This window comes from Strix aluco, chromosome 21, assembly GCF_031877795.1.
Source record: "Strix aluco isolate bStrAlu1 chromosome 21, bStrAlu1.hap1, whole genome shotgun sequence".
In the NCBI taxonomy this organism is placed as follows: Eukaryota; Metazoa; Chordata; class Aves; order Strigiformes; family Strigidae; genus Strix; species Strix aluco.
The window spans coordinates 729,121-741,437 of NC_133951.1; the positions used below are offsets into that span (position 1 = coordinate 729,121).

General features: G+C 42.4%; 1 protein-coding gene across 10 annotated transcripts in view; it reads right to left on the minus strand.

The window, feature by feature from the left end:
- Window positions 1-11,846, minus strand: part of TNRC6C (trinucleotide repeat containing adaptor 6C) — a 111,096-nt gene extending 99,250 nt beyond the window's left edge. For 3 of the 10 annotated variants that reach the window (XM_074847590.1, XM_074847597.1, XM_074847596.1), the window contains exon 1: window positions 10,851-11,845. The gene's annotated coding sequence lies outside the window, so the exon portion shown is untranslated. Of the gene's footprint in view, window positions 1-1,461; window positions 1,721-10,850 lie in introns of those variants that run through there. The other 7 variants (XM_074847598.1, XM_074847592.1, XM_074847591.1 and 4 more) reach the window with 4 other exon arrangements.
- Between the last annotated feature and the right edge of the window lie 471 nt (window positions 11,847-12,317).

The following is a 12,317-nucleotide window of genomic DNA, read 5'->3' on the forward strand; positions in this document are numbered from 1 at the left end:
CTATGCAAGAACCAAGGCCAAAAAAAACCCCATACCCAAAACCAGCTTGCATTACATTCACCACTCAAAACAGGCTACAAACAGCAAGAAACATGCTATGAACATCTCTCCTCCCCCAACAAACATGGACTGACTCCTCTCTTGGAAAATTAAGCTACAGACTGTGAACAGCACAGATAACTAGATTTACTTTCACAGCGCTGCCTCCCTCCCAGGCACGATGGTATTTACCAGCAGTTGATGTAGCATCTGGTCCAGAGCTCTTCCCCAGTCTTCCTGGGGCATAATACACAAAGGAAAACAGCTTTGGAATCCAGTAGCTCAGCAAGAGCACTGCATGTTTGTCTCTCTCCAGATACTATGTTTGCTATTTTGGGTTCTGCAAATACTTCAGCCAAGAAGAGCCCAGTGCCAACAGAGGCAAAGCCCCACACTAACAAATAGTTCTACTAAATATCACCAATTAACTGACCCAGAAGCAGAAACAACCTATGGACAAGTTTCTGCCTCAAATTACTTAGCTGGACTTGAAGAATGTGTCAGAGGAGCGCTGCTTCCTGGGGATATTGGGAAGTAGGAGGCCAGGAAATAGGAAGAGGAGCTCCACAGGATGTTTTGCCACAGACCACAGCCCCCAGGGCTGGCTGAGAGCTGACCACTCCCAGGGACGGAGGCTGGAGGAGCTGGTCAGCACGTTACCTGACCCACAGTAACAGGGTCAGGAGGGACAACGCGTGCTGCAGGACAGACAGCTGGGAACGCTGCTTCTGTGTAGGTACCCTCACACCCTTCAAGCAAACGCAGATAAGGCTTTATGCTTCTTTGTTAAAAGACGTGAAAATTAAGTTTGCATAACTAAAATGATGTGCCATTTCATCTGTAGGGATTTCCAACATCCCCAGTCGTCCTTTCACCCCTTCCATCGCGGTCACATGCCAGCACTCAGCTATTTCTGAGCTCAATCACTTTGTTATCAGCAGGTGAAAACACATTCAACTCGTTTATTGCAGGAGATGAAGACTGGGCTGGTACTCTCACACAGGGTCAAGGTAGACAACACAACCTACAAGATCAAAAAGCAGGCAGCAGATCTTATGTTTATGATGCTGCTCTTGTGCTTATTCTGGGGAAAAGGTGGTGGCCAACACACCTTCAACAAGACACCCAGCTTACAGCAGCCATAGCCACACATGTCCACTACCACATCCAGGAGTGACTTCAGTGCAATTAAAAAGGCCCAAGAAGGTGAGGTCTGGAAGAAATACCTCCTCCTGATGTAGAGTTCCTGCCACGGGCACAGTAGAAAAAACGCACATGCACTTTCCTCACTCCTATCCACAAGCAGGGAAACTGTACCAGACAAGTCTAAGAATAACACCAACACATACCAGCAACGAATGCAGTGAGTAGCAGCAGATGTGTTATCAGACATGCACGTGTCACTCGACTTAAAATACAGACCTGCCTATCTGAGATGACCTCCTGAGGTTCCCTTCCAGCCTGAGCTTTCCTATGATGTTAAAATTGTTTCACAGATGAGTGGCAGAAGCCCGCAGAAACCAGCCTCTAGAAAGATGGCATCCTATACAGGGAACAAGCCTCTGCCATCTCACCACCGAGATCTCCAGGTGTCACCACAGAAGGCACAAGCAGTGGGGAGGTGCAGGGCACTGCTGCAGCCCCAGGAGGCTCATGGAGCGAGACCTGGATGGGGGAGGAAAAGGACAGTGGCCTCACAGGAAGGATGTGTCTCAGGATCTAGAATCAGAAAAAAAATAATGACACTATTTCTCATGCTGTAGTGCTCAGAGCGGTACTGCCCAGTACATGCCCTGCCAGCACCACCAGCAAGGGGCACACAGTAAAAGCGGGTGAACAGCATAAGTATCTACGAGGTGCAAGTAAGCTAGGCTAGTGTGTCCTGGGTGTAAAGAAAGAGATGCTCTCTACACTGCACACAGACTGCCTTGGAAAGCTGAAGTTCCACTACACGGGTGTGTACTATACTTGCTCCCAGATAGACACAGGTTAGGTGAACACACAGCTCCTGACTTAACAAGACAAGGTAAGATGAAAAATGGAAAACAGATGTCAACAGAACTCCTTGTTGTAGAAACCGAAAAGGAAATAAATTTAAAGGGAACATAAAGACTAAGACTTACGTTTTTGTAAAATGTTTATTCTTTTAAAAGATTTCAGAATATACAAACCCATCATTTCCTTCTTTTAGATTTGCTGGGTGAGCTCATTGAACATTCAAGTTGTTGTCTTCAAGTTTTCCAAATACCATTCTATTTAAAGGCACTGTGAATAGGGAATTCAAATTATCAAATGAATGAAAGAAGAATTCTTAGCAGGAACCCTGGTGAGCTAATCAAGAGTCACAATAAAATGTCAGGGGTCCTGGAATTCTCTGCAGGAGGTTAACACCAAATTTGATCCGAGTCAAGGAAGACAAAAACATACTATAGACTAATAAACTGTACTAAAAGTTGTGCATTGCAAATATGTTAAAGTTTAAACACAAAGAAAATCTACTGAATTGTTTTGTGCATTTTTTATACATTCTTTGTGTTTTAACTATAAAAATCAAAACACTGCCCACCATGATCACTGCATTCAATTTAAAGATAATACATTTGAAGCAATTTAGGTTTTGTTCCACCGCATCTTCAGCTACAATGCTGTTTTGAAAATTTATATAGCAACATAGCTCAAGAGAGGTAAGAAACCCATACATGAGTCTGTACCTATCTTTAGGCTGGAAACTGAATCCCCAAAATTCAGAAAAAGACTTACTCTATCATCCAAATTAAAGAAACAGAAAGGTCCAAGCTAGCACCTCTCCCTCCAAAAATCGACCAGAGTTTAAAAGATTAACTCTGCATTGCTAAAAAGGTAATCCTTATTTCCATTAAGTTCACCAAGTTTCAAAGTTCTCTGTTCCTCCACTTTCCATAGTAAAAGCATCTGGACGCCAATTGCTGCCAATAATAAATTAGAATATCAGAGCCACCATCAGAATGGGCCATCATCCATTTTTCAACTTAGCAAATGAATAGCGTCTCCATGGGGGGAGGAGAGTCAGGGTGGGGGGAGAGATGGGGAAAGGAAATAGCCATAAACGATCTTCCGGGACAGGAAAACCAGCTGCAGTAAACAGCACTTTGGAAATCAATTTATGGTCAATTATGATCTTAGTAATAACTATTTTATGCCTTCAGTTAGTCTATGAAATGCCATGGGGAGTAAATATTCTCAGAAACATATCCAAAATGTCTCCAAGTATGTTATCTGATCAGTAGATGCAGACAGAATTCCAGAAAGATCAGCTCTTGCTTGTCTGGATGCTGATAGAGGGACAGGGGATGGATGGGGGTGGAGGGAATCACAATTTCAATGCAGCTGGACTATCAGAGTGTTGCAATATCATCCAGATAAAATAGATTATATCGATCAGTCTGGGTATTTGCTTCAAAAGCATGGAGTTTTGTTGTCACCGCAATATTTCATCTAGAAATTTGTGAAGAACATTTCATCTTCACAAATGCAAGAAAAAAAAATGAAAGTTGAGGTCTTTAAGCAAATCACTATATAAGCATCCATCCAATAACACAACCGTTGCTTTATTCAATTATTACACGTAAGCGTGGTAGCACGGTATAAAGACTGACATCACTAGATAACGTACTCTTGGTGCCCAATGAGACTTAACTAGGATCACTCTTTTCAAAAGTGAAGGACTTCTAAAAGTTTGATTAGAAGAATAAAAATCGTAAAAATTACACATTCACCAAGCTCCACTAAGCCCCATATAATAACATTTTTCACCTGAAACAGTGCTATTTATACAAAGACTCTCCTCCTCAATAGCAGCAATTCTATTACTGTGACAGACCAAATTTAGTTCCACACCTGGATCAGACAGCTATATTTTATGATGAACATAGTAGGAAATATTAAATAGCACTTAGATTGCTACCACCAGGCTCTTCTTCCTTATCAGAAGATGCTGCATTTTCCATATTAATTTATTATTTAAAGGCTTAAAAAGATAAACATATACCTCTTTATAGTTGACATCAACTAATGTAATGCAAAGAGAAACCAGTTTCACAAGCAGGAAAATGAAGAGGTATGTTACAAACAGATGTGATCAGCACTCTTGTGCCAACAGGTTATTTTTAACTAACAATTTTTTGTAGCATCACAAAACAAGAATGAGGTACAATACTGTGCAGTTACAGCATTTCAGCCATGACACCATAAAGAGCGAAGAATTATTAGATTTACAGACATGTAACAACTTTCATTACATAGCCAGGGAGTAAGGAACAAACTTTGAAGTGGATGCTTCACTTGAAAGCTGAAAATGTGGAAAAAAAATTGAGACAACGCAAACATTGGAAGCAATTCTCCTATGTTAAATAAGTTTGTGCAATTGATTAAAAACATTGAGAGAAGACGAAAGATGAGACCTACAGACAGGAAGAATGATGTTAGCAGAGGGGTAACGAGGAATCCTACACCAGACTGGCTTTGGTAATACACTGTGTAAAGAGTCTTACTCAATTTACACACACATCATTAGGCTACGCCTGCAGTGCTAGTAAAGTTTTCAACTTCACATTTCATATGAAATACCATCTTCAAGGATATTATGAACGTACATTGAGTTCAAACAAAAACCTTACAAGACCACCTTCTATGGTGGTCCATTAATGACCTTGTAAGAAAACACGGTAAAATGGCAGTCAGGACATTATGCATCTGTGCAGTTGATTTTTTTTTTTTTCTTTACATTCTCACTGAACTGATTCTTTTTCCTAGAATGCTTTGTGATAAAGCACTGGGCTGATGCTCTTTTGTTTACCAGCAACCAGCTACTGTTTAAAAACAAGCATCTCCATTGTCAGCACCAATGATGTTAGCATCAGCCATGAAAACATTATGAATTCTGACGAACTAAAAGACCCAAGAGTCCGGGACTAGAGTATGACTGAAAAGCAGACTGACACAATGTAGAGATCTGGCTGAGCTTAAAATAGACTTGGCAGAAGTCAGTTTGAACTAACAATCGATATGTGTACATACTGACCACCCAGAAAGGTATCCAAGCCACTGCAAGTACTCTGTATCCCTCAAACAAAACAAGGAGCTCTTCCACTTCTCATCGGGATGTCTTGCAGATGCAGTATGAGAGGGAAAACTGTAAACTTCAAGCAGACAGCTAACAGACAGAACACAGGAAGGGAAAAAAGGAATAGGAAGGAAAACGGCACATCTAAAAAAACAGATATGCCATTCTAGGAGATTCTTCTTGACCAAGATCATAACAAAGGCACTACCCACTATCCCTTCGGAAAGTCACCACAGGAAAACACGCACAGACCCCATTAACAAGAAGCTAGGGGAAAAAAAAGAAATGGATCTGCCTCAGGAAAACGCCCATGGGCAGACGTCAAATACTCCATAGCCCAGGGTGGTTATTTTCCTTGTGGTGGAAGGGGGGTGGGTGTTATTCTTTCCTAAATGAGCCTATAGCTGGTAGTTGCATGATAACTATTGAGACCTATAAACATATTTTTCTCTGGGGCTTAATTGCCACAAAGGATGCCAATCGATTTGACAAGTCAATTTTTCTTTCAAATAAAAAAAAAAAAAATCTCATTCTCTAGTAATTCATAGCTTACTGCTAAAAAAGCCCAAACAGCCAAGGGATAAATATTAGCTATTTTTAATAAAAAGCAATAAGCAATTGTTAACATTTCTCATAAGCGAGCTTCTAACACATAGTTTCCTGATTGAAATCTAAGTAAATGTGCATCTAGTTTGCAATTTTTTAAATGGATGTACATTTCAAAACACAGAAAAAGCAAGCTGCAGATAGCTGTTTATTACAAATGACTTCCACCTCCATAGCCCTCAAAGGCAAACTATAAAGCTGTGTGCAAAGCTAGACAATCTGGGCATCCAGCCATAAAACATCACTGCTGCAGCACAGATAACTGTTCTCACTCTCAAGCCATCCTTGGCTGTAAACCCACAGGGAAGAGCTCCAGAAAGCAGACCTCACTACCGTCAGAGCTTCTAATATTTTATGAGCTTGAATTACAACTACATTCAAGACCTCAACACTGAAAAATTAGCCCTGGATGTGAATCAGCACTAAGACCAAAACTAACTCAGATTTTGATGCGTGGTACCCCCAACCGTGAGACTTAAGAACAGCTAGTTATTTTACAGATGTCTTCACTGAAAGAAGCCTTTTTTTATTGGGATGAAGAGAGAGATAGGTTACATTTTAAAAAAAGACAAAAGAATCAGGCGCTTATTTTAAAGTCCTGCTGCATTTTCTGCAAGTGATACAATCTTAAGGAGTGCTGTAATTATTCTGTGCAAGAATGTACAGTTTGTTAATTATGGTCAAATTCAGACATTTTTATCTTGTGCGGAAAATTTTAAAACATATTAGGGACAAGATAGAAAGCTGCACAAATAAAGTTTCAGGAAACACAGCTATAACTGTGTATGGGAATCCACAGTGAAGTTAATCACGATTAAGCAATGATAAAATAAGCATAAGTACATCTACATCTGGTAGTTAAGATGTAAAACTAAGCCGTGCTTTTGGTAGACAATTTTCATAAATAGCTCAGATTCCTAAAGGAAGATCAAATAATACTTTGATTCCTCTGCTTTCATACATTAAGAATAACCATCTTTCATTTTACCACTAGCATTTACCAGTGAAGAGACTGTGCAGAGCGCATAGATCATTTAGTAATGCAATTTACTGTCACTTCTAGATCATCTCCGCATTCAATAAAGTATACTTCTCTTCTAAATACTATTTGCCCTGGCGGATATCTTCATAATACAGCTGAAAACCTCAAGCCATTATCACTAGAAGGCATCAGCTGATCCTAAATTGGCTAGACTGCAGCATCACAGGCATTTAAGAGGTTTCCTTATCATTCATCTTTAATACTAAGGGATCGACAGGCTCCTACCTGCAGCTTCTAGGCCAAAGGGAAACCTTCTAATGGTATTACCATTATCTTGTAATCTGAATTTTAAACAATTAAAACAATAGCACTTTTGTGTTGCACATCTATACTGTAACCAAAGATGATAAATTTTTCATCAGTTCTCATGTTCAAAGTCTTATATAAAGCACTGATTTTTTTAAAAAAATAAAAGCAGCAATATGCAGTCTACGTTTAACTTGCTGTATCTTCAAAGAGAAGCACCACAGTAACAGGCATTGAGATACAAGGAATCGACAGAGGGTATTTTGTTTACTTTGGAAAGGTTTGGCCATTTTATTTTTAAATCTGCAGTTCTCCTGGTCAATACTATCTAGCAATTCTTTCCAAATGAAAGACTCTTTTTACTAAAGCAAAGGATGGCTCCACCCCTGACCTCCTCCTTCAGCTTGTTTTGGAAAGGGGCCAGATGACAGCATTTGGAAAAGCGCATGTTTATCTCGGCAAGGCCAGCTGCTAAGTTAACATATTACCCGTTCCCACATACACCAGTCTTGGTTAAGTCTTAACAGCTAAAACTGAAAGTAAACGCTGCTATTGGGCTTTTAATAACAAACTTAACACGAAAGAGAAAAGGTGTCTACATCACATACAGCATCTGAAGGGACTGTAAAAGCGTAGGTCATTTTGAGTTAACAGCAGGCAGTAAATCCCTTACATGAATAAAATTTCCTGGCCTTCCTGAATGAAGTGAATGAAAAACAGAAAAATACGAGGTTTTATTTCTACACTAATTTAAAGCGATACTTTCTATAAGGTTGCCATTTAGCAACAGTTTGCTTGAAGACACAAAGAGATCACAGCCCCTGCTTGACAAAACCTTTAACTTCCCCCTGTTTTATCGTTACCCCAGCTCGGCACGGTATGGAACTTGGGAGCTTTGAGAACTTCAACAAAAAATCTTCAGGTTAAAAGTACTCTTATGCCCAATTATGTTATTTGTCATACCAAGGAAATTTCATCCTATTATTTTTCCAAGTCTTAAAAAGCTTCTTCAAACAAAAAAAGGATAGAATTACCTTCCCCTAAACATCAGCAAAAGATCACAAGAGTCGTCAAAAGCATCTCTTGTTATTTTAACAGGAAAGACAAACCTCGGAAAACAAAACAAAAAAAAAATTAAGCCAGAGAGGTGGATTTTTCATTCATCCCAGCAAGCTTCAGCAGGCTTTGCAATGGTAGATGAGGTAAACCTCATCCCATTCACAGGTGATCAGAGGCAGATTTCTAAAGATGCAAAGATGCCAGGTCAAGAGGGTGAACCTTTAAGTTACCAAAAATGCTTCTTAACAACCAAGACCCAAGGGCAGCATCCCAGAGTAAACGCCACTACGCTTTGTACTAGCACAGAAATGGCACAGACCAAGGCTCCCCACAAGTACATTCCCAGTAAGAGAGACTAACGCCCTGCACCGATGACAGCCTAATTACAAAATAATCCATGTACTGTAACAGCATACATAAACCAACCGTATATAACACACCACTCAGTTCAAGTCAGCTTTTAGTCTGATGCATACCGATAGTTAAATTTGTCAATAGGAGAATCCACACACACAGAACAGAAACATTAATAAATCCTAAGTATTTTATACTGCAATCCAGAAGGGCTTGAAATAAAAAGAGGTTAGCCTGCCCTGTTTTTTTCATTACTACAAACAAAATATTTCATCAAAAGTACCGAATACTGCCTAAAATACAGCCCCTGTTAATCCGCACGTTTCCAAGCGCTGCTCCCAGGCCCTCGCCGTTCCCCCGGTGGCGGCACCTGCTCCCCGAGGGCTGAACCTTGTCCTTCTCACGAACTACGGGCCAGCCAGCCAACTTCAAGCCAGAAAAGGTATGTTCTCCTTTGAAGATAAGGACAAAGCGACGCGAGGCATTATTACACTACTGCCAGTCCCTTTAAACAGTCGTGGCCACTAAGAAAAGTTGAAATGAATCTGATTTACTATAGCTTTCTTCATCGACTCCGCAGTCAGAGATTCGGAAGCAGCAAGGTTACAATACCCGTGGCACAACGCAACCTCTGGAATCTCACCCTCAGAAAGCAACATTAGTCCTACAAATCAAAGAACAAGCCTCCCACAGGCTAAAGCAGCTTTCCTCGCTAGTTGTATACAAGTCTGACATTGATGCTTTAATGTCCTGGAAATAACTCCAAAAGCCGGAGTTGAAGGAACGCGCATCCGGGGGCAGGTCCTCAGCACACCATTTTGAGTTCACACATAACACCCTGAAGTAGCCAGACAGATATCCGAGGGCTTTCTGAATTTGAGGAAACGCAATTATGGAAGACTATGGGATTTGCTAAGCACGGGTTGCACCCAGTGCAAGTCACCTACTACTTCCTTGGAAAACAGAGGGAGGCAGTGAGAATCGGTGTGCACCCCTCCACTACCTTCCTGAAACGATAAAAAATAACATCCGACAGAAAACTGCATTTTAATTCTCAGTCGCAAGTGGATCCAAAAAACCCACCCACCGTATGTAATTAGGGCAAGATTTTAAAGACTTTACTTTCTTCCCAACAGCAGTGCAGATGTTCTCCTGCTCCTCTACCCTCGCATTGTCCCCAGGTCCACACAGCACTGCCGACATCCACCTGATTTAGAGCTCTGCATCATCGAGCAGCCCACTAACAGCGGGATTTATTGGATTTTTAATTACCTTAACTGGCCTAATATCCAGAGCAAATTTCAGTATATAAATTAGCGTAAATTCGTCAGATACATACACATGCATACGAGAGGAAAAATAAGCAACAGACGCGGGTATGATGTACTAAAAATTATTTCTAAATTTAAACTGGCTGTTATGCTAATTGAATAAGTATCTTCCCACAGATACACTCGAGATGTAGCAGAAAATAAAGTAGCCACAAAGTAAGACTAGCAGTATTATATTTAATGGGCAAAGAGGGAAAAAAACCAAACAATTGAGTTCAATAAATCCCATAATTGGACCTTCGACTAATTACATATTAAGAAGATTAACCTTTGACACAAACTTGTGATACAAAGAAGATTCAAACAATTAATAAACTTCCAGCGTTTCAAGATTTCTGAGGTTAACTGAACCCTCCCCATTTTCTTCCCCCTCAGCGTCGCAGTTAAAAGCATAAACTCTGTTTAATACTCTCTCTCCCACTGGACGACATTTCAGGTTCAGACGAAGCTCTCTCTCTGAATACCCAAGAGAAAATTACAGTAGATCCCCATAATCTCATTACGGGGGGGGGGGGGGGGGGAGGGAAAAAACCCCAGATTTGGAGATCTTAACTTTTAACGGAAAGCAGCTACGAAGGACAGAGCTGGAGCCTCATCTGCTCCCCCACCAGAGCAGCACTGCTGACCATACCCACACCACTCATTTTCCAGACTTAGGATCCTTTCCAACACGCTCTGCAATAATTTTCACACGTGTTAAGTTATAAAGCACGACCGCGTAGACGGTCATGTCTGCAACAGAAGCGGTCTTAATGTTTAAGTGGCACAACATACTCACAAATGGTACTTCTGTTCGCTATTTTGCACACAACATCTATTTAAACTGGGAAAAGATGGAAAAATACTGAATTAATTCTAGCATGTAAAAAAACCCAACATATCCTCAAGTTGTTTAAAGCAAAAAAAAAAAAAGATATCTCATGAAAATAAATGGGTTTTGAAATGTTTGGGGGTGTTACTTGCTTCACTGACTAACCAGCAGTAAAAAAAATAATCTGGTTGTGAGAAAAGGAGGAGGTATGCACTGGCTTCTACCATGCCCTGATTAAGAGAGGCTATTACCCCTTCTTACCTTTTAGTCTTTTCTTTATGGGGCTCTTTGGCAGCTTTCGATTCAGTCTTGCTGTAAGGAAACGAGTATTTTGTCTACCGTGTAGGGGTCTTTCTGACGTGTTCCTTTCTTATTTTAATGCTTTTTTTTTTTTTTTGTAAGTGTACCCGTAATTTCACGAATCTGAATACGAAAAAATCTCACACGGCCAAAAAAATTAAGTTTTTTTTGTTGTTGTCGTTTACCCCCCTCAAAAAAAAAAAAGTCTGCCACACAGAAGAAAAAAACAACAGATCAACAGGAAAACACTATCCAAGTAGAAAAGCAAAGAGCTTCAGTGTTATCCAGCCCAGAGGAGAAGTGCAGCAAAAGCAGGTCCAATTCCAAAACAAGCTTTTGATTTCCAGTGAAGCAAAAAAAAAAAACCAAAACCAAGACAAAATACACTTTAAAGTCCTCAGCTAAATTTTTGCACGAGTGTGTCTTAAATACAAGTTTGCTTTTATGTGTTGCAGCAAAACCCACGAAAGCCAGGATTTGGAGTTGATCGGGATGAGTTCTCGTGTGTGTGTCTTGATGGGTTCTCAGTCCACATGGAGAAGCATCTGAGGGGTTTTTAAAAAGTGCAAATTAAAAAGAGAAACTGGGACCCAGAAAATAGTTTTAAGATGGATCCTCCTCTTCAAAAAAAATAAAAGAAAAAAAAAACAAAAAAAAACCAAACACCACCACGGAGCCACGGGGGGATCCGGAGTCTCACATGGGGCTCCGGGCAGGAGGAGGATCCCGCCGAGTCTCTCGCTCCGGGGAGATCCGAGGAGGGCGGAGGATCCGCAGCAGTCTCTCACGGGAGGAGGATCCGCGGCTCTCGCAGGGACCCAGCGGAGCGATCCCGCAGCCTCTCTCCGGCGGGAGGAGGATCCAGCAGCCGCTCTCGCAGGAAGGAGCGAGCGCGGGGAGGGGAGCCGGGGAGGAGGATCCTGCAAAGTCTTTCACGGGGAGGGGGGGGAAGGGGAAGGGGAGGGGGGGGCGCGACGGGGGGAGTGGGGAAACCCAACAGTCTGTCTGCCTCGCTCGCACAGGGGATCCGGGGGCAGGAGGAGAGAGATCCCGCGGGCTCGCTCCGTCTCCTCCGGAGGGATCCGGACAGGGTCTCCGGGCGGGGGGGGGCGAGGGGGTGGGCGGCGGGAGGCTGCGGCAGCGGGGCCCCTCGCCGGGGAGAAGGTGTGGGGGGGGAGGCAGGGACCCGGGCGCCCGAGCCCCCGGGGGGGAGGCGGGGAGCGGGGGAGGCCGGGGGCCGAGGCGGCAGCGTCTCCCCAGGGGGCTGCAGCAGCGCCTCGGGCAGAGTCGGTCAGTCAGCCGGGCTCGCTGGCGGAGGCTGGGCTGGGGGGGCCGCAGCGCCTCTCTCCGTCTCTCCCGCTCGCTCTCGCCTCGTCCGCTCGCAGGCAGGCGGTGCAGGCTCAGTGCTGCCGGGCCGGTCCCCCGCTC